This window comes from Girardinichthys multiradiatus, chromosome 9, assembly GCF_021462225.1.
Source record: "Girardinichthys multiradiatus isolate DD_20200921_A chromosome 9, DD_fGirMul_XY1, whole genome shotgun sequence".
Classification (NCBI taxonomy): domain Eukaryota; kingdom Metazoa; phylum Chordata; class Actinopteri; order Cyprinodontiformes; family Goodeidae; genus Girardinichthys; species Girardinichthys multiradiatus.
In genome coordinates, this window is record NC_061802.1 from 36,737,564 (window position 1) to 36,759,910 (window position 22,347).

The window sequence follows — 22,347 nt, forward strand, 5'->3', positions numbered from 1 at the left end:
AATGGAAATAAAGAATATATATTTAAATGTAAATATATACAAAATTGACTTTACAATAGAAAATTATGTGAGATCAGACCAAGTATGCATGGTGTTGTGAACTCTGGCTGTCAAGTGATCATCTGAGAAACAGCCTGGGGAAAGAAACTGTCTTTGTGACGGCTCGTTTTAGTTGACAGCGCTTTGTAGTGCCGACATGAAGATGCCTAAAAGCCTAGATAGTTTGTGTGCAGGGTGTGTAGGGTCTGCAGAGATTTTAGGTGCCCTTTTCCTAACCCTAGGACACTCAGGAGGCAGGAGACAAATTTAACAAGTTTATTTTGACAGGTAGTGATATGGAACTGGAACCAGGGCTGGAGGCACAGCACTGTATGGGAAAGGAGGACAGGTAAATACTCAGAAGATAAATGGGAATAACTGGGAACTGGATCAAGATCTTTGCTTACTGTTTGATGAATGGTGGTTAGAGTGGAAGAATGATGCGGAGCCTGCGAGGACTGAATAGACGTTGCTGCGGAAACGGTGAGTTTATCCAGGAAGATGGTGAGTACTATACTGAGGCTTTGGGTGAGTATAGCAATTGTATTGTCCAGATCAATATTACTGATAGGAGTTACCTGGTGAGGATTCGGTGAAGTAAATGGTGGAGGGTGAGCAGGCTTCGCTTGCCTGTAGATGTAGGTTTTGGAGCTGTCAGCCAGAGCTCAATCCAAAATGGGTTTCTTCTGAGGCTTGAGTACTTGGGCTGAGGCAGAATCGAAACTGAGGACTTTGAGCCTGAGCCGAAGGTCGCAGGGACTTGAAACCAGGACTTGAAATTTCCTAGGAAGGAGCACATGAAAGGCAAGAGACTATGAACTTTAACTTTAGACAGAGATCTCATAGCTTGGCCATTTGGGGTTACCACAGAGGTTAACACTCAGGCACTGGATTGCTGACATCTCCACCTTCTTATACTCCTCCAGGTTGATGGAAATGAGGAACACCTGCTACCCTCCACACCGGCAGATCTTAGCGACATATAGTGGTGAGTAAGTGTTAGCAGCAGGCAAAAAACAATACATGAGCACTCCCAGACTCTGACACCTACAGTAGAAACCATTCAGTTGATTAGCCCAGCAAGAATTCTGCTCAAGGTGAGGGGAATAGCTCCTGTAGGCAGTCAGGTTTTTCAAACCATTCCAAACAGCAGAAGCGTCTCCATGTAAGAAGCTTTTCTCTAACTTCTCACTGTAGCTTCTCTGCACTGCTTTGATCTCCTTGGTCAATTTGTTCCTGGCCTGCTTATACCGGGTCCGGTCACCCACTGCTGTGAGCCTCTTTCTTATCCTTGTGCAGCTTCCTCAGATGAGAGGTGAACCAAGGTTTATTGTTGTTGTAAGTGCAGAAGGTCTTGGTCTGCACACAGATGTCCTTACAGAAACCTATGTATGATGTCACCATCTCAGTGAGTTGGTTTAAATTAGTGACTGAAATTTCAAAACAGTCCAATCTGTGCAGTCAAAGTAGGCCTGTAACATCTGCTTTGAACAATCCAATCCACAGGTTTGGAAGCTTTTAATTTCTGTCTGTAAGTTGGAATGAGATGGACCAAAGAGTGGTCAGAATGTCCCTAAGCAGCCCTGGTGACAGGATGATCTGTCTGCTAACTTGTCAAAAAAGGGCCAAAAGTGCTACAAAAACCTTTTAAAAATGTGTATTAGCAAGATGCTCCCTAACATGACATTGTCTGTTATACCCAGAGATAACTATCATTCGGAGCTAAAACTCCCTGTTGCAAAAATCATTAGGTTTGTAAAAAGTCAGCAATGTTTCAAAGTTGGAAGGAGGTTAATTCAAAGAAAACGCTCCTCTGGACCATCTCTAAAGATCTAGATCTTCTACAGCTTTATTCACTTCTCAGATTAGTTTATGTCAGTAGGCTAGTCTCCCTCTGTAACTATTCAGTGAGGCTGATGCTTGATGGGAATGCAGTATAAAGAGTGACCAAACGGCTCTAATAAAGGGAATACTGGATGACAGCTTTTTAGTGTTTCTTGCCTTGCAGTAAGAAGGTTCTGGGTTTGCCTCCCGACCGGAGGTCTTTCTGCATGGAGTTTGCATGTTCTTCCCATGCATGCGTGGGTTCTCCCAGGTACTCCGGTTTCCTCCCACAGTCTAAAGACATGTCTGTTAGGTTAATTGGTCTCTCTAAATTGCCCTTAGGTGTGTGACTGAGTGTGTGCTTGGTTGTTTGTGTGTTGCCCTGCGATGGACTGGTGACCTATCCAGGGTGTACCCCGCCTCCCGCCATAGACTGCTGGAGATAGGCACCAGCTCCCCGCTACCCACTATGGATGAAGTGGTATAGAAAATGACAAACTGACTGATATTGCTCACAGGGGTATGTTTTTATTTAACTGGATTTGACAGCAACATAAATTGGAATTAACAAACTGTAAAAATCTACAGCTGATTTACTGCAAATCTGTACAACTGTTATTCACATCACTACAATGCTGAGCAACAGATCCTCCCAAGTGAAAGTTCAGTTCTCTGACAGCACTTCAGAAAAGTCAGAATCATACAAGCCGAGAACATAATTATACTGTATTAGCAAAAAGTTTTGGCAAGGACAAATGCTGTTTTTTTATTCATCAGGCTTAATTTTTAGGTTTAACATTTCCAATTCTTGTCACATTGTTATGCAGTGATCAGATGTGTATAAACTAATTGCCATGAGCTGTACTTGCTTAAAGTTTTAGTAAAACAAATCCCCTGTCTTTTTGCCATGGTGCGCGGAGTTATATGCAATCCTGACTTCAGCATATTTATATAATCAGCACAGGTGAATGCCTGACAGACTTCCGTTAATGTCAGTCAATCTAATTAGCAGACTTTCAATGCTGTCAAAAAAAGAAAAGGTAGACGTGCCTAAAATCAGTCTTGTGTCAGCAATGTTTGCCTCCAGAAGCAGAATAGTGTGCAGCCATCATTGATTTGCATCAAAATAGACTCATATTGTTGCAAATTACTGCTAAGAACATTTCACCTGAAAGAACAGCTTTCTGCAGCATGGAAAACGTCATGGTGCGGCTCAGTTGCAGTAAAGAAGGTTTCAGGAAGAATCCAGGAAGTACCAAGAATGTCTACTCCTGAGAAGCCCTCTACAGAACTGCAGGTGGCTGTGGCTGTATCTGCTTTCCCAATAAGACAGTCATTTGGACATCAACCTAAAATAAGAAGGAAAGCAAAGAAGACCCTTCTGTCAAGTACCAAAGACTGACTACAATTGTGCAGGGTATGAAAGGCAGAAGATGGATTTAAAGCTGTTGTCCCCAGCAGAATCCTCACTGTAATTGTTTTGGACATCTAGCAAATTATTTATCAAGAAAAGATTAGCACAACCATACCTCCTGCAGATTGCACACAGTACAACATCCTGATGTAGGGTTGCTTCTTATCTAGAGTGATCAGATTCACAATTCTGCTCAAGAGCACTGCCCTGAATAAAGAGTGGGATCAACCTCCTCTAATTTAAGAACATCAAGAGGAGAGTTCAAGATGCTGTGAAGAAAACGTGTCATGCAACAATAGGTTTGGTTTGGCTATGAATAAATATTAATGAGTGTCAAAGCAATAATTAACAAAGTTAGTGATTTTGGTCAGAATACCAAGTCAGGGCACCACTTGGTAATCCAGAATTGATAGTGAAACAGTTCTCTGTCAGGTATTGTTTTACAAATACCTGCCCAATGAGGTATTATAGAACAATAGATAAAGAAGTAAATTCACATATTAGCATTCTCAAACAGCATGCCCTGCACACCTAACTCTTCAAATACAAAACATACCCCAACTTCTAGTTAAAATACATTAGACAAAGTCTTTAACTAGGCTGATAACACTCAACTAAACTACTACATAAAAATGAAAAGAAAAGGAAAAATGAATAAATGACAGAAGGAAAAGGGAAACCAGAATAAAACTGAAAAAAAGATGCTGTGACATCAGTTTTATGTATGTCTAAGAATCTAGGTTTGTTTTAAAGAATTTGGACTAAGGTCTGTATAGCTTTAAAACTCATTAAGAACAACAATCAGAGGGGAAGGTAAAATATTATTTTAATGAAATAATGTTCTACAAATATTTCCTGAATTAGATCAATAACCTTTTAGACAATTGATTGTTATTGTTGTGTAAACTAGTCATCACAGTGACTTATTTAAATGAAGTGATGGACTACCAAGATGGCGACCTAAAAACAGATATAGACTCACAAGATGGCGAATGAACCGCAGACTTGATGATGTCACATTCGGAAGTAGCAGCTTGCGATTGCGCCGCTATTTTCGTAACTTCTCTAATTCCCGGTTTGCTGCCTGTGTATTCGGCAACTTTGTAACGGCCGAAAAAAATAAGACAAACTGGCTGAAATTGTTTTGTCTGAGCTGCAGGAAAGAATCCAGAGTCACTGATTCCTCAAAAAGACGTCGACAAGCGGTTTCCTTTCTACAGACCTGAGAGAAGATGGCTTGGAAATTGCAGTCCTTTCCACCTGCCATGTATACCAGCCCATGCAAAGGTCCCCCAAGCAGCTACAGTGAGCTGCCCACCACGCAACTAAGGGGTCAGAACTAGCTGCCCACTTTCAGCCCAACTCAATGTTCTTTGGACCTTCTTCACTCCAATTCATCAGAACAGTTCATGTAAGAGATTGTGTCTGGGCAGAAAACATTTGTTTAGGATAAAACTAAATAAATGTAATTTGTTCCACTGCATTTTTCTTATATTTGGTTTTAAAACAATTTAAGTGCTAGCAGGCTATCTGCTGAGCTAATGCTAACGGCTATTGAGCCTTTTGTTATGATTTATAATTCAGCAAATCATCTTAAAATATTATTTTACTAGAAATTTGTTTTAATTTCCCTTCTGATTTGCATTGTAACTGGTTGTTTGAACACATATTTAATTGTTGTCCTTTAGTTTTAAAACAAATTTGACCTCATTCTCAAATTGCTCAAAATAAACATCTGTTCTTAAATATGTGGGAATATTTTAATTAGCATCTTTGTGTTTGTTGTGTTTAACAGTTGTTAGAGGAATAGGTAACTCTTTTCAGGTGAAAGAGGAAGAGGAGATCGAAATGCAACCTACAACTTAAGCAGTAGTGACCTCTCGGGTTTGCATGGGGGGACAACAATTGTGTGTAAAACACATGCCTCAGAAGATACCATCCATGAGGATGTCCAGGAAGGTGATAATGAGGCCCATCTGGTGATAATATATGCGTCAATCTGCTCCTAAACTGGATGTTTGCTCCAACTTGATCCAATATTGTGACCATATAAAGAGTTGTTTTTGCCACGTAGGGAGCCTGGGGTATCTCACTAACTGCGTTCAGTGGAGCAAAAAAGGTCACTGTATACATAGAAACTGTTAATATACTATTTTTGGATCCAATACAGTTTTAAATGACCACATGTAATTCCCCTGTGATTCTTTTGCTAACTACCAGTCTTGCTTTCAGAATATAAGCTCTGTCAAGAGAGGCTGGGGGTTTTCTCCAACAAACTTAAATATCCACACTAAACTGTGATATTGTTTCATCATTTTTATTGGTTATATTTCTCCTAAAAAATATTCTAGTTTATTAATTTTCCTCAATCCTTCATTTTGCTTGGTAGTTTTAGTTGGATTTTTCTAGCCTATTTAAACTGTTTAATTTGAAATGTAATATGACATTTTTTTAACTTGTTGAATTGTTGATTGTTTTGGTTAATGAATTCTTATATTACCTGGAGAAGTAGTCTCTGTTTATTCCAAGTGTTTACAGAGCTTGCTGTTATCGAATGCCAGTGTTTAAATTACTTCTTTTATCTATTGTTCCAATAGATAAATGGCACCATATTGGGCTGGTATTCATAGGACAGTACTTGACAGATTGAAAGTTTTTTGGCTAATGAATCCTGATCAGGTGGTGTCTGGATCTGTTAGGTCGTCTTCTCTCACTTCATCAACGTAATTAGGTCCACTGTTTCTTCTTGGGGAATCAATGATTCATTTAATTTGTTTTCTCCAGAAGCTCACCAGGGTTCAGGCAGCTAGTGTTATTTTTGGCTGGGCTAAAGTCACTGGATCCACAAACAGCAGACCATACTTTAATTTGGATCGAAGGTTTCTTCAAAGATGCAGTCTTTTAGTCAGCCAAGGAGATTAAGATGTTCAAATGTGTGTGTCCCCCAACGCAATCTTTGGAAGCTGTGTGCAAAGAGATAGAACTACTGATATGCATAGAGTTTAGTAGCTCTATAATGTCACTGGGAGTCCAGCTGGGACTCCTTCTTTCTGGGAGCTGTCATTAAAATGGGTTAATGCTGTGCATTCTGGGATTTAGAGTTTTTGACCAATTTAGTTTGTTCTCTGGTGCAGTTAATTCCTTTTTGTTCCTTCCATGGCTGGGACCAAACAACCTCATAAAGTGTTCAGAAAGTTCCTTATAGCTTAGTCTGACCATAAACATGAACTTTAAATCCTAACCAATTCAAGCGCTAATGAATCAAAAGTTAATTCAAGTACTTATCTAACAGACTGGTTTATTGAAGGGGCACATCAGTTATGTACAATATGTGTTCATACTAGACCTTCTGCATCTGTCTAATTCAGAGACCTCACGAAAAAGTTCTCAAAGGTTTGCTACTCAAAGTTTAGATTCTCAGAAGCAACCAGATGCAAAAGGCGAACATACTGCACACAGCTGTTTAACTGGATGGGGCTGCACCACCATAAGATTATAGCTGTTTGATTATGAAACAGGTAGCAAGACAAACAGATTGCAGACACAAAAGATGTGCAAAAACTCAGCTAATACTGCGTGTAGTGCAATTTTAGTGTAGGCTGTCTGCTTTTAGTTTTTATTAACGCAAACAATTGTGATCCAAAAACAAGAACTGACTTGGTGAGAAGCTAAACATAGATGAATTTATACAGTTCTGAGCTCATTTTTAAACTGCAACATTTTGTGCTATGGCTGAAATGTTCTGCCATGAGCTCATATTGCTGTGGAAAATGTTCAAATATTTTGGCCATTTCTAAATGGAATAAAAAAAAACTGTATGCTTGAGAAGAAACTTTACAGACTAACTTTGAAATCAAATGTCTTGGTGTAAATCACACAAATACAAACAAACTGACCTTTCCAGTGAGGCTGTGTGCTGGACATGTTACCACAGAGACAACCATCAGGCAGCTCATTAGCAGCACCAGACTAGTTCTGCAAAAGCTCGGAGACAATCTTTTATCTAAAATTAGTCTGATAAACAACATAGATAAAATAAAATAAGGCCAGTACTGTCAGTGCCACTAAGAAAATCCAAATCCTCCCAAATCATTGGGGACATGACAATGTGGATTTACTAGACAAAGTGAACTTGTTACAGCAAACAAAATAAGTATGTCATAACTAAATTGGTTTATTACATGAGAGAAACATCTGACAAAGATTTCCTCTGTTGTGTAAATAAAAAGAAATCAGGATCAAAGTGCAAGCATCTGTCTTTTTGTATCCTGCTGCAATCAATCATTGTCTCGGAGCACATCCACACACGATCCATCAACACACAAAAAGATTAATACAATCGACTGACACCAAGCCCAAACAATGCCATAATAATAAAGGTCCAAATCATGCGTGTGTAATGCTAGCTTTCTTCCAGCTCACCTGGAGAGGTTGAGACATTATGACACAAAACCTGAGATGAAAATGCTTATAATATATTCACTACAGCAGGTTCTTGTCATTGCAAGTAACAATTTGTAATACACAAACTTAAAACATTTATGACACCAGGCACAGCCTCCAGAATCAGGGAACATTTTTTCTCAAGGGAGTGGCAGAATCAATTTGTGCCAGCTTGACTCAATGTCAGTGTGGTGACATTATTCTTACCCTTTTTACCTCTTGCTTTTGTCAACTTGTCCTGTAAGATTATTGCCTAACATGTCCAAAAGCAATTAAAACATAAAAAAAGCAACACATAAAAAAATATTGTTTATTTGCCTTGTGACATAATGACAGGGCTGAGTAGGCTCCACAAACTACTGCACTCAAAACACAGCTAGGTGGTGCTCAGAAATCTTAACAATATGCATAATTATAGAAATATCAGTATGTAGCCTGAGGATGCAAATATCTTGAAGTAATTAAAAATAGACACAATAAATAAACATCAGCCTTTCCATTGTTTTAAGGAAGCAGATAATCAATTTTAAAGTGCTTTTTTGACATCAAAAGAACCCTTATGGATGATGATCTGAACAGATGAGGGTGACTGCCTATTGTTGTTAACAGAAAACAATAAGGTTTTTGGACAAAAAAAAAAAATCTTTCTAAGATTGTATAAAAGGAACAGATGCCTAGCCATTTATTGACAGTACAGGAAAGAACAGAGAAACCAAGCTTACTGAAGATCTTTGCAAGAAAAGTGGATAAGATTTGAGGATGAATTTTTCCTCAACAATCAGAAAATAATCCTTCCATTCAAAATAGAGTTTGCCTCAGGATTTGGAAACAGTTGGTATAATGGCATCAAGGGAAGGAAAAACTGAGAGCTAAGGGATGAAAACATAACACACTTCATGCCATTATGGCGACAGACAGCTCTGCCAAGGTCAACAGCCAGACCATTGAGGTTGTGGGTTTGCATACAAATTCTCAGGTAAGAAAATATCTAATTTCTTGTGTTTTTTACTGTTTATGTGTCCTTTGTCAGTACGAAATGTCTACTGATGTCCTTGGACTATTTTATAGAAATAAATCAATGCTAAATGGAAAGAATTTAATTAGTGCTTTTCTAGTCATACTGGCCACTCGAAGCGCTTTACACTAAAGCCAAATTTACACATTCGCACTCTAACTGGCACACATTCATACATCAATCACAGATTGGTAGGCAGATTGGGGTTAAGTGCCTGCATGCCCCTGCATGCTTACCCACAGTAATTAACTGCAGCAATCCCTCCTATCAGAGGCAAACTTAAAAATAGGTTGAACATTATTATATCCATTTATTCACTTTATTCACTCCTATCCACTACAGGGATAGCATTTGGTCAAAGCGACTCTTCAGGGAAAAAACAACATGTGGGAAAACATTAGATGCTGTCTTTGAAACACCTTTCTGACATTTGTGTTGTGGAGCTAAAAACTCACAAGTAAAATTTGAACTGTGAGACTTTCAGCTGCTTCCATTCACTTCCACTATGTTTTACAGAACCACTGCATGACGTACAGTAAGTAGCCTGCGGACATGGTTGTTCAGGGAAAAGGGAGGGCAGTTGCCTGTGTGTATAAAAGAAATAGTGCAGTAACAAGTGTTATGAATTATAAGCAAATCAGTTTTATCACAGGGCACTTCAAAATCCCTGGGTCTGATGCTGGTTTGGCAGGCCTCCAATTTATTGTGTCTCATAAAACATTTCTCCAGACCTCCTTCTTGGGAATTTTCAGCTTCTTAAATATTTTGATTTCATGAGTGTCTTTTTAAATTACGTTTGAGAAACAAATCAGGGGATTAAACGTTGAACAAAGATGGTCGGGTGCAACACTTGGCAAAAATGCAAAACACAATGTGAAGCCTAATTACAATCACAACAAAATTAGACTCTTGTCAGTGGACCAAAATGCAGGCTGAAATAAGTTTCAGTAACAAGTTTTAAAAACTGTGCTTCATTATGTAAAACACCAAACTGGATTGTACATCACTGCAGGAGAAGCCACTCACAATAATCAGTGCACAGCCCATCAGCGCGGCTCACAGACACAGGGGACAGCTTTGTGTGTCAGGCCAGAGAGCTTAGGATAAAAGGCCTGTCTCAAGAGCTACTCCACAAACTTCACTGACACTTCAAGGAAGATTAGGAAAGCTGAGTCAGTGCTCATCGCTGTTGATAGCGCCCCCATGTGTCATTCTAAAGATCCCACATTAAATATTGTATGGGTAAACAAAACAAGCATATTCAGCTGCAGCTACATTCATTCAGACAGATTATTTCTGAGTAATCCTCTGATGTTTATTCATCTGAGCTGTGGGTGGCACAGCACTGACCTGATTCTTAATTGCTCTTACTCAGTTGTTACATGTTCTTGTATGTTCCAGACATCTAACATTTAAATCACAGAGATGCATCTGTAGCTTCCAGACAGCAGTCATGCTTTTAGCTTAATGATATGGAGATTGCTTTTCTCTTTGAAGCGCTTGTAAGGTGTGTTGCCCACAGACTGCCTGGCTGCCACCACTAACATATTCCTAACTTATATTAATAAGGGGGATCCAGTTTGATTTCAGACATTAATGTGGTGCCCAATTTCAAAATAATGAAAAGAGAGTGTTTTTAACATACTGATGTACACTCACCGGCTTCTTTATTGGGTACACCTGCCCAACTGCTCGTTAACGCAAATTTCTAATCAGCCAATCACATGGCAGCAACTCAATGCATTTAGGCATGTAAACATGGTCAAGACGATCTGTTGCAGTTCAAACCGAGCATCAGAATGAGGAAGAAAGGTGATTTACGTGAACATGGCATGGTTGTTGGTGCCGGACGGGCTGGTCTGAGTATTTCAGAAACTGCTGATCTACTGGGATTTTCACGCACTACCATCTCTAGGGCTTACGAAGAATGGTCAGAAAAAAGAGAAAATATCCAGTGAGCGGCAGTTCTGTGAGCACAAATGTCTATTTGATGCCAGAGGTCAGAGGAGAATGGCCAGACTGGTTTGAGCTGATAGAAAGGCAACAGTAACTCAAATAACCACTCGTTACAACCAAGGCATGCAGAAGAGCATCTCTGAACACACAACAGGTCGAACCTTGAGGCGGATGGGCTACAGTAGTTGAACAGGAAACTGAGGCTACAATTCGCACAGGCTCACCAAAATTGAACAATAGAAGATTGGAAAAATGTTGCTTGGTCTGATGAGTCTTGATTTCTGCTGCAACATTCGGGTTGGTAGGGTCAGAATTTGGCGTCAACAACATGAATGCATGGATCCATCCTGCCTTGTATCAACGGTATAGGCTGGTGGTGGTGGTGGTGTAATGGTGTGGGGGATATTTTCTTGGCACACTTTGGGCTCCTTAGTACCAATTGAGCATCGTGTCACAGCCTACCTGAGTATTGTTGCTGACCATGTCCATCCCTTTATGACCACAGTGTACCCATCTTCTGATGGTTACTTCCAGCAGGATAACGTGCCATGTCATAAAAATCGAATCATCTCAGACTGGTTTCTTGAACATGACAATGAGTTCACTGTAGTCAAATGGCCTCCACAGTCACCAGATCTCAATCCAATAGAGCATCTTTGGGATGTGGTGGAACGGGAGAGTCACATCATGGACGTGCAGCCGACAAATCTGCAGCATCTGTGTGATGCTATCATGTCAATATGGACCAAACTCTCTGAGGAATGTTTCCAGTACCTTGTTGAATCTATGCCATGAAGGATTAAGGCAGTTCTGAAGGAAAAAGGGGGTCCAATCCGGTACTAGCAAGTTGTACCTAATAAAGTGGCCGGTGAGTGAACATCTTGATGACCAGGTCTTCCACTCCTGTTATTTAATTCATTTTAACATTGCTGTTGTCAACATTAATAAGTGTATCTGTATATAATCCAGGCTAAGGCATACATACACTTTATTTAGAAGGTAATACAAAAATAAACATATAAGAACTGGGGCTTCTAAAACTCTTCACTTCTAAAGAATGTTCATTTGGCAAGCTATGACAAAAAATGTATATCCATCATCCAAATATAGCTTTGTGACATATACCTAAAGAAGAATAATATGCATTCAGTAGCTTTTAGTGACATTATTTAAGATCAAAGGATTAAAATGGGAATGACTCAAACATGAATACTGGAATATCCTGATCAAGACAGTATTTAAGAGGTTCAGTATTGGAGTCTGTGACTAAACACAGCCCTCATACCTGATGTTAGGGGCCCATTTGTGATTTTATGTCAGTTGCACACCAAGAAAGCCATGAGGTTTTGTAAAGCCAGTTTTTAAAATCACAGCCTAGCCTTGTACAACTTTTTACAACATTGAATTATGACATGCACATTGTTTTCTGGATTTAACAAATTGTGGTTTCCAAACAACAACTAATGTTCATGTACTTTCAGTAAGAAAGTATTGACTTACTGACCTACTGACTTAGGCTGCATAGTACCCTACATGTGGTTTGGGTGATGCCGCACGCACCCTTTTCTCCTTTCTCCAACTGTATAGCACACGTTCTATTTGGTGTAAGATATGAAGTCTTTTCAAATCAAAAGGATCAAGTCGAAGTGAAGTCACGAGTCATCCAAAGTCTTTTATAATATCATCAAGTCGAGTCTAAAGTAATTGAATTTGTGACTCAATTCAAGTCCACACCCCTCTACTGTATGTTAGAAATGACCTGACATGGGACAAGCTATCTGTCGCTGTCGAGATAAACCAATTGAGGAAACTGCAGCACTATATAGACAATGCAATGTGCAATACTGATGAAATGTGGTGAATAATTTATTGCACATTGAAGTAACTGAGATTCAAACATATACAGTGGCTTGTAAAAGTATTCATATCCCTTGAACTTTTCCATATATTGTCAAATTACAACCACAAACATAAATATATTTTATTGGAATTTTATGTGAAAGACCAACACAAAGTGGAATACAATTTTGAAGTAAAAAAAATTATACATGATTTCTTTTTAAATTTACAAATGAAAAACTGAAAAGGGCACTGTGCAAAAGTATTCAGCCCCCCTGAGTAAATACTTTGTGGAACCACCTTTTGCTGCACTTACAGGTGCAGTTCTTTTAGAGTATTTCTCTACCAGCTTTGCACATTCAGTGACTGAAATGTTTGCCCATTCTTCTTTGCAAAACAGCTCAAGCTTAGTCAGATTAGATGAAAACAGCAGTTTTAAGATCTTGCCACATATTCTCAGTTGGGTTTAGGTCTGGACTGGGCCATTCTAAAACATTCATATGTAAACCATTCCATTGTAGCCCTGGCTTTATGTTTAGAGTCGTTGTCCTGCTGCAAGGTGAACCTCAGACCCAGTCTCAAGTCTTTTGCAGACTCCAACAGGTTTTCTTCTAAGGTTGCCCTGTATTTGGCTCCATCCATCTTCCCATCAACTCGGACCACCTTCCCTGTCTCTGTTGAAGAGAAGCACCCCCAGAGCATATTTGACAGTGGGGATGTTGTGTTCAGAATAATGTGTAGTGTTAACTCTCCACCACTCATAGCGTTTTGCATTTTGGCCAAAAAGTGCAATCTTGGTCTCGTCTGACCAAAACACCTTGTTCCACATGTTTGCTGTGTCCCAAACATGCCTTCAGACAAACTGCAAACGGCACTTCTCATGGTTTTATTTTAACAATGGCTTTCTTCTTGCCACTCTTCCATAAAGACCACATTTGTGCAGTGCATGACTAATAGTTGTCCTGTGGACAGATTTCCCCCACCTGAGCTGTGGATCTCTGCAGTTCGTCCAGAGTCACCACGGGCCTCTTGGCTGCATCTCTGATCAGTGCTCTCCTTGTTCGGCCTGTAAGTTTAGGTAGACAGGCTTGTCTTGATAGGTTTCCAGTTGTGCCATACTCTTTCCATTTCCACATGATGGATTGAACAGTGCTCGGTGAGATGTTCAAAGCTTGGGAAATCTTTTTATAACCTAAACCTGCTTTAAACTTCTCCACAACTTTACCCCTGATCTGTCTGGTGTGTTCCTTGGACTTCATGATGCTGTTTACTCCCCAGTATTCTCTTAATCAACCTTTAAGGCTGTCACAGAGCAACTTTTCCACACTTTTCAATTTTTTATTTGTATAAAATATTTGAAATAATGTATAATTTTTGTTTCACTTCACAATTGTAAACCACTTTTTTTTGGTCTTTCACATAAAATTCCAATAAATTCCAATAAAGCTTAAGCTAAAGCTAAACTTGGGCTTTGCTGTTTGTCTTTCATATTAAATCACAAAGAAACAAGTATATGATGCAACACAAGCTAGTACAACGTTACCTGAATGTACATTGTACATCAATGTCTGGTTTGCACTGCAGGTGTTTCTCTCCTTTTAACCATTAGCTGACAGTTTACATTGTAAAATTCAATGACACGGTTATGAAGGTCCTGTTATGTTTTATTGTGATTCTAAAGTATCCGCATTTAACAAGTTATATTTTTCTTGTAAAACCGGTATTAGATGTGCTATCAGCTCCATTTCTCCTAGTATGGAAAACACTTGCTGTCAGGTTGGCTGATCGGAGTGGACCCCAGAATGCAGACGGACAGGCATAGTAACGGTAAATAAAAGGTTTTATTTTAAGCAAAACAAAACTCACACAGGAGGAGGCAGGAATAAACAAACAGGCAAAACAGAAACAGATGACAGGGAGAATTGATGTTTCCACAATGAGTAAACAGAATGGGGGTGTATATATGGAGCATGGTACAGTTGAAACGAAGACGACTGATGGCCTGATGCAGGTGGACCGAATAAAGATGATTGCTATGGCAGACAGAGGCAGGGAGAACAAACCGTTACTGGAGCAAACAGAAATCCAATAATACAAACTAATCAGGAGAAAACATAATGTACAGAACATAAACTAGAAAACAATAATCAGAAACTAAAGCACAATCAGAGAAAATAATAAACAGAAGCATGATCCAAAACACAGACTTGGAATAAGAATAAATAAAACCCAAACAAAAACCCAAACACCTTCATATCATGACACTTGCACAATCCTGTGGAAAAGTATTTGCCCATGACAGATTTATTATGCTGTTTTTGTTTTTAAAATTTAAATGCTATAGATCACCAAATACGTATTTATACCAGAAAGAGATAACTTGGGTAAATACAGAAATCAGTTTTCAAATGCTAATTTTAGGGGAAATAAGCTATTCTAACCAACCTGGTCCTCTATGTAGAAGTAATTTCTCTCTAAGCTTAATAACTGGTTGTGCCACCCTTACAACAGCTGCAATCATACATTTGTGATAACTGGCAATGAGTCTTTTAGATCTCTGTAGAGGAATTTGGCCCACTCTTCTAACATTACAGAGTTCCAGAGCATGAATAGCCTGTTTAAATTGACACTACAGCATTTCAATTTGGATTTAGGTTTAGATCACGACTAGGTCACTCCTGAAGCTTAATTCATACAGCTATTCAGAGGTGGATCTCCTGGTGTGCTTTAAATTATTGTCCCTCTGCATAATCAAAGTATGCTGTAGATTAAGGTCATGAACTAATGGCCGGACATTTTCCTTTAGGATTTTTGATAGGGTGCAGAATTTGTATTTTTATTAATTGTAGCAAGTAATCTAGGTCCTGAAGGAATCCATCACACTGTTTGATTGTAGATGTAAGGATATTTTTTTTGAAAGCTGTGTTGGTTGTGCACTGCATGTAGCAGGATCCACACCTTCCAAAATTGCCACCACTGTCAGTCCACAGAGTAGTTTCCTAAAAGTGTTGTATCATCAAAGCTTTTTTTTTTTTTAAATTGACATTGGCATTTGTGTTCTTTTTGGAAAACAGGGATTTAGCCTCTGGCTTTGTAATTTTCAAATCTGATAGCTGTCAGTGACTTTGTTTCTCTTCGGTTTCTGGACATTATTAGATCAAGTCCTGATGTGTTATTTTTTGAGGCGCTTCAGCCTGCTTCATGTTGTCAAACAGGTCCTATTAGGAGCAGGGGTTCTCCAGCATTTTATAACAAGTACCCCGCTTGGTAAATACTAGGTTTTCTGAGTTCCACCGTATTAGCAGATATTTTGAAAATTAGTACAGAATGACAAGTGAAAAAAAACAGTTTTATATTTGGCACAGATTGATTGGTTTAAAGATGCGGTGGAATAATGCGTTGTAGTTTCACCAAAAAATTAAGTTTTCCAAGTTTCAAGTAATAAAAATAACAAAAGTCCCTAGATTTTAACATTTTAAGTTATACCAACCTCAAAATCCAAAATGGCTACCTCGCATCCACCTGTTGATAGCAAATACAATTTCAACTCCAATTCTGAAATACGTAACTCGTTAAATTGTTAAATCACAAATACAACTTCCTTCACTGAACATGTTGCCACAGATTTTGATTATTTAGAAATCAAAGATAGTGTGTATTGTTATTATTAGGTGGCATAGCCAATAAGCAGATCAACTTATTAGATCCAACTGGTTCTTCAACTTAGAGCACATCACCATCATCACAACGTCCTGGTTTCCAACACATTACATTTGTATTCACCTTGTAAGTATGTATTACCAATATTTCTTTTGAGTACCGTTAAAGGCAGCATGAGTACCACCAGTACTTCAGTTTGAGTGGCAGTGATCAGGTTTGAACGGGACTCATGAATTCTAGAATTGCGCCGCTGAAGGTGGCAGCACATTGGAGTAACTCTGTTACTTTTGATTCTGATTTATTCGTTTTTGGGAACTCTTCCTCTTGTGGTGGATACAGTTGATTTTTGTTTTTTGGACGACTGTCCTCTCCGGTGTTGGATGCTGTGCAGCTTGGAGGATTTTCCCTAATACTTTTCTACTTTTGGACATTTGTTGTGATGCATTGCCAGGGCAACGGGGTTGTTTCTTACAACCGAGAGCAGCTGATTAATATCTCAAAAGCTCAAATAATACTTCAACTACAACTCCAAATCCCTAATGAGTTGAAAAGGAGACGCCGTGGATGCAGAGCAGGAGCTAAGAGAAGAGAGAGAAGGAGGAAGTTCAAACCATCTTTTCCGTCGATTATGATGGGCAATATGAGATTGTTGGGAAACAAGTTGGATGAACTCCAAGCCCTACAAAGGACTCAGCCAGAGTACTGGGCATGCAGTATTATGTGTTTTATTGAGACATAGCTGCAGGATCATATCCCAGACTCCATCGTCTCTCTGCCGGGCTTTTTAACCATACGAGCAGACAGAGATTTAAAGAGGAGCGGCAAATGTAAAGGAGGTGGACTGGCAGTACTTGTGAACAACAGATGGTGTAATCCAGGATATGTAACTGTAAAGTGTCGTCTCTGCAGTCCAGATATTGAACTGTTGGCAATAAGTTTTCATCCATATTATTTACCCAGAGAGTTCACCAGTGTTATTTTGGCAACAGTTTACGTTCCACCTTCCGCTGTTGCCAACACTGCATGTGATGCCATCAGCTCAGTTGTTGCTAAGCTACAGACACAAAACCCCAATGCTTTTGTGGCAATTTCTGGTGATTTTAACCACGCTTCAGTCTCTGCTACACTTCCAAAGTTTCAACAGTTTGTCAGCTGCTCTACCAGAGAAAACAAAACGTTGGATTTGTTTTATGCAAATGTCAAGGACTCATACATCTCTACAGCAAGACCTCCTCTAGGCAAATTAGATCACAATCTTGTTTTTCTCTGCTCAAAATATAAGCCCCTTGTTCAGAGACAACCTGTAATAAAGAGGACTGTGAGAAAAGGGTCACAGGAAGCTGAAGAAGCTCTGCAAGGTTGCTTTGAGGTTACAGACTGGGACGCACTGTGCCAGCCACATGGAGAGGACATCGATGCCATGACTGAGTGTGTAACCGACTATATAAACTTCTGTGTGGATAACATCAACCCCACCAGAACCGTGAGATGCTTCCCCAATGACAAACCTTGGATCACCAGTGACCTGAAGGACCTGCTTAACAAGAAAAAAAGAGCCTTCAGAGAGGGAGACAGAGAATTATGGAGGAGTTTACAGAAGCAACTTAAAGTCAAGATAAGAGACAGCAAGAATGTGTACAAGAAGAAGCTGGAGATCAAGCTCCAGCAGAACAATATCAGAGATGTGTGGACAGGGATGAAGAAAATCACAGGCTTCAAGCAGAAGGAGGATCAGACCGATGGAGGTCTGGACAGAGCCAATGAACTTAACACATTCTTCAATAGGTTCAGTTCAGAAACAAGCTTCGCATCCTCCTCTCCTGCTCACAGCCAAACAGACATCCCACCCTCCTTTGACCCACAGGAACCACAGCTGTCCAGTAACACCTCAAATGTTTTATCTTCCACCTCAGCCTTAGACCCTTCTGATTCTACATGTTTGCCTTCAACCCTATCAGAAGATGCTGATGCTTCCTTTGCTTCCTTTGCTGTGTGTCTCAAGAAGTCAAGTGAAGATGCAACTGGAGAGACTGAATCAGAATAAGGCTGTGGGTCCAGATCATGTCAGCCCTAGAGTCCTGAAGGCCTGTGCAGAGCAGCTCTGTGGGATTCTGCAGCACCTCTTCAACCTTAGCCTGGCCCAGAAGAACATTCCGGTGTTGTGGAAGACCTCCTGTCTTGTTCCGGTACCAAATAAAACTCACCCATCAGTCCTCAATGACTATAGACCTGTTGCCCTGACATCCCACATCATGAAGGTCCCAGAGTGACTCCTGTTGGCCCATCTGAGTAAGCAAACAATAAACTATCAGGACCCCCTTCAGTTTGCTTATCACTGTGGAGTTGGAGTTGAAGATGCCATCATACACCTGCTTCAACAAACCCACTGTCATCTGGACAAAGCCAGCAGCACTGTGAGGAACATGTTCTTTGATTTCTCCAGTGCATTTAATGCAATCCAACCTGATTTGCTTTGTCAGAAATTCCAGAAGATTCAGGTGGAGGCCTCAACAATCTCCTGGATCAAAGACTACCTGACAAACAGACCACAGTTTATTAGACTGAAGGCTTGTGTGTCTAACCAGGTAGTCAGCAGCACAGGAGCACCACAGGGGACTGTACTCTCACCATTCCTTTTCATTCTGTACACCTCAGACTTCCAGTACAAGACAGCCTCCTGTCATCTGCAGAAATACTTGTCACGTTCTGAGTTTGGATGGATCAATACGCATACAAGAGCTTGGGAGCCGCATGATTAAATGAGTTAAGAGGTTTATTAAGTGATTTCCAGGTGAAGTAAAATGTCACTTCAGGTATCACAAGAGTCCAGACAAAAACTCACATGAGAGTTCACTGCTGCAGGCACATAGAAAAACACAAGACTAAACCAGGGTGTGACGAGGAATAGTGACGGAGGAACCAGCAGGGAACAAAGAACACAGACCATCTAATATACAGGGTGAAAACAAAGGCAGGTAATCACAGGAACTAAGAATAGGTGTGGCAAGGAGACATGGAGGCATAAGGGACAGGTGGAACTAATTAACAATAAAGGAAAACATAGACCTAAGCACAGTTAACACAAAAACACAAACCAAGTCCAAGGATGTCATACCAGGACAATACTCAGATGATTCTGCAGTCGTGGGGTGGATCAGAGATGGACAAGAAGCTGAGTACAGAAAGGTAGTGGACCGCTTTGTGGCATGGTGTGGAAACAATCATCTCATCTTGAACATGACTAAAACAAAGGAGATGATTGTAGAGTTTAAGAGAAACAGGAATAAGTCAAAAACTATTTCCATCATGGGAGAAGAAGTGGAGGTGGTGGAGGAGTATAAATACCTGGACAACAGACTAGAGTGGAGATGCAACTGTGAAGCCATCTACAAGAAGGGACAGAGCAGACTGTACTTCTTGAGGAAGCTTAGGTCCTTTGGTGTTTGCAGCAAGATGCTACATATCTTCTATAAGTCTGTTGTAGAGAGTGTGATCTCTTCTGCCATCATCTGCTGGGGTAGCAGCATCAGAGCCAGGGACTTAAAAAAGCTCAACAAGCTGATAAAGAATGTTCTGGGGACTCCTCTGGAACCTCTGGAGATCATTGTGCAAAGAAGGATTCTTCATAAAATGAAGAACATTATGGAGAACCCTGAACATCTTCTTCATGAGACTGTCCTACAACAAGAGAGTGTCTTCAGTCAGAGGCTTCTTCAGATCTGCTGTAAGACGGAGCGCTACAGGAGATCCTTCCTGCCCACAGCCATCAACATCTACAACGGCTCTTTGAAGAAACCCTCATAATGAGCTACAACAACATTTAATTTCCCTTTGGGATTAATAAAGTATTTGTTAATTGAATTGAATTAAGCTCAGCTGTTCTAAAAAATGTTTTCAATCACAGATGAGGTAACTAACTGTGTTTGCTTTTTGCCCACAGAGCCATGTTGATTTGGATTGCTTTTGTTCTCTTAATAAATGAAAATCATCCTTTGAAAACTACATCTTATGTTTTCTCAGTTTATCTTTGTCTAATATTACAATTTAATTGATGATCTGAGGAAAACAGATTAAAAATATATACCTTTACTTTTCACAGTCTGTACATTTGGGATTAAAAGACCATAAAACACAACAACAAACAAATAAGGTATGTTATCTGTCAAGAGTAAGCATAAAACATTGCTAAACTGAAAATCCAGCGATGTCCAGGAATGTTAATTTGACTGAAATATTTACCAATTTGCTGTCAGAATTTGCAACGACCTCTTCCCTCTGCATAGGGAGGGAGACTGGAAAACATGTCAGAGGTAGATGGAAGCTTAACAGAAGCATGAACCCGTTATTTTGATCTGTCCATCACTTGTCACTGGGAGGCAACTATGTAGAGTAACAAACACACCCACATGTTGAATTGTAGTAGCAGACCCCACCCCACCTTATTTCAGTGATGGAAAACAATACAAGCCTTTCATGCATGCAAGTGTGGAACAGTGCAAAATTATTTTTGGCAGACATTTATTTATTTCCATCTGGGTGTATTATGCTCACAGTGCATGCAAATACCCTGCAGGATTAAGCTAAACACTGAAAGGACACTAAAAGGAGTTATTACCACAGACAAAACAATACACACCCTGCTTAAAACACCTTGTTTGTGATGTGGCTTTTCTCCAGTTGTGTCAGGATGTGACATTTTGGACTTTGTTTTGGGTTTTGTTTACTTTAGCTAGAGGTTTCTCGTTTTTGGTTTGTATTCATGCTTGGTTATTGTTTTTGTTTTCCTGACTGTTCTGGTTTCCTTCTCCCTTCCAGTGTGTTCTCCTCTCGCCCTTGTTCCCTTAGTGTTGCTTCCCTATTTACTTAGAATGGTTTCTTTATTATTATTATTATTATTATAGTTCTGTGGTTCCTTAGCTTTGCTCTCGTCTTATATACATGTTTTGGTATTGGTTCCTTTGCACTCTTATTTTATTAGTTTCTGCTCTGTTACTCCTCGTCATCAGTTTTCCTCTTCTAGTTATTTCTTACTCGACTTTAGTTCCTTACATTCTTTGTCCCTCTTAGCTTTGTTTATCTTTATTTTCTAGTCCCTCCTTTTATAGGTTAACTTTAATTATTGTTTACTTTTATTCCAGTCCTCGTTCCCTGCGCTCCATTCTCAGTTTGTTCCTTTAGGGTTGGTTTAGGTTTGTTTACTTTGTAATCAGGGTTTCCTCAGTTTCTCTGTTACCTTTTAGGTCTTGGTTATTACATGCTTCTTTGATTATTTCATCTTGGTCTATAGTTTGGCTTAGGTCTGTGTTGCTGTTTATTAGTTACTTTGCCCATGCTCTGTCTTTGTATTTATTTCACCTGCCTCCCTGCTTCCTTGTCACACCTGTTCTTAGTTCCCTTGACTACCTGCCTTGATTACCTGTCTCCCTCTGTATATTATTTGTTTTTGTTCCATTGTGGTTTGTTGGTTCCTCATTCACGCTCGCTACCCTCGTCCTTGCCTTGTTCCTGCAATGTCAATAAGTTGTTTAGGATTCCGGCTCTGTAATGTACCTGCAGTGATTTGTTTTGTTTGGCTCTTCAAATAAAGTTGAGCATTTATTTAAGACGCTGCATTCAAGCCCTTGTCTGCACTTTGGTCCACACCAAATCCGCACCGTGACAAGTTGCTCGATTGTAGCATTTTTTCATCACACATTAAAGTATGGCAAAGTCTAGTTCAACTCAGCCCTCCCCTTCCTTGTTTAATTTACTATTACAGAGAGAATCATCTTGAAACGAATCACAAAGCATGCTATTTTCAGCTGAAAGACAAATCCTCTTTTCTTTTACCTTTACCTTCTCTACACTTTTTACACTTGTCTACACTCGGCTTCTGGGTTGTAACTAAAGAAATCCTTCTAATGTACGGAAAGGGATGCGGAAGAATAACATAAATTTGGCGGAAACCTTTCAGCACTGTCCCTGCAATTATTGTCTCAATATTAGAGAAAGAATTACCTTTGCTGAGACTTGAATAAAGGCTGTCTAATAAGCAGCTAATGAGTCAAGAGATGGATTCTCTGTTCCAATAAGACTAGAACATAATCTAAATAATAGACCATCATATAGAACTCCATAGGTTTGAAGTGAAAGAAAGAGGATACAAATATTTTTTAAA

At 39.6% G+C, this 22,347-nt stretch overlaps 1 long non-coding RNA gene across 1 annotated transcript; it reads right to left on the minus strand.

The window, feature by feature from the left end:
- Positions 1-458: 458 nt before the first annotated feature.
- LOC124874552 lies at positions 459-4,893 on the minus strand. The gene is made up of 4 exons (XR_007039836.1): positions 4,260-4,893; positions 3,032-3,212; positions 618-822; positions 459-511 (listed from the first exon to the last, which is right to left on the minus strand). It is a non-coding gene; the product is annotated as an uncharacterized LOC124874552 (long non-coding RNA).
- Positions 4,894-22,347: the final 17,454 nt, after the last annotated feature.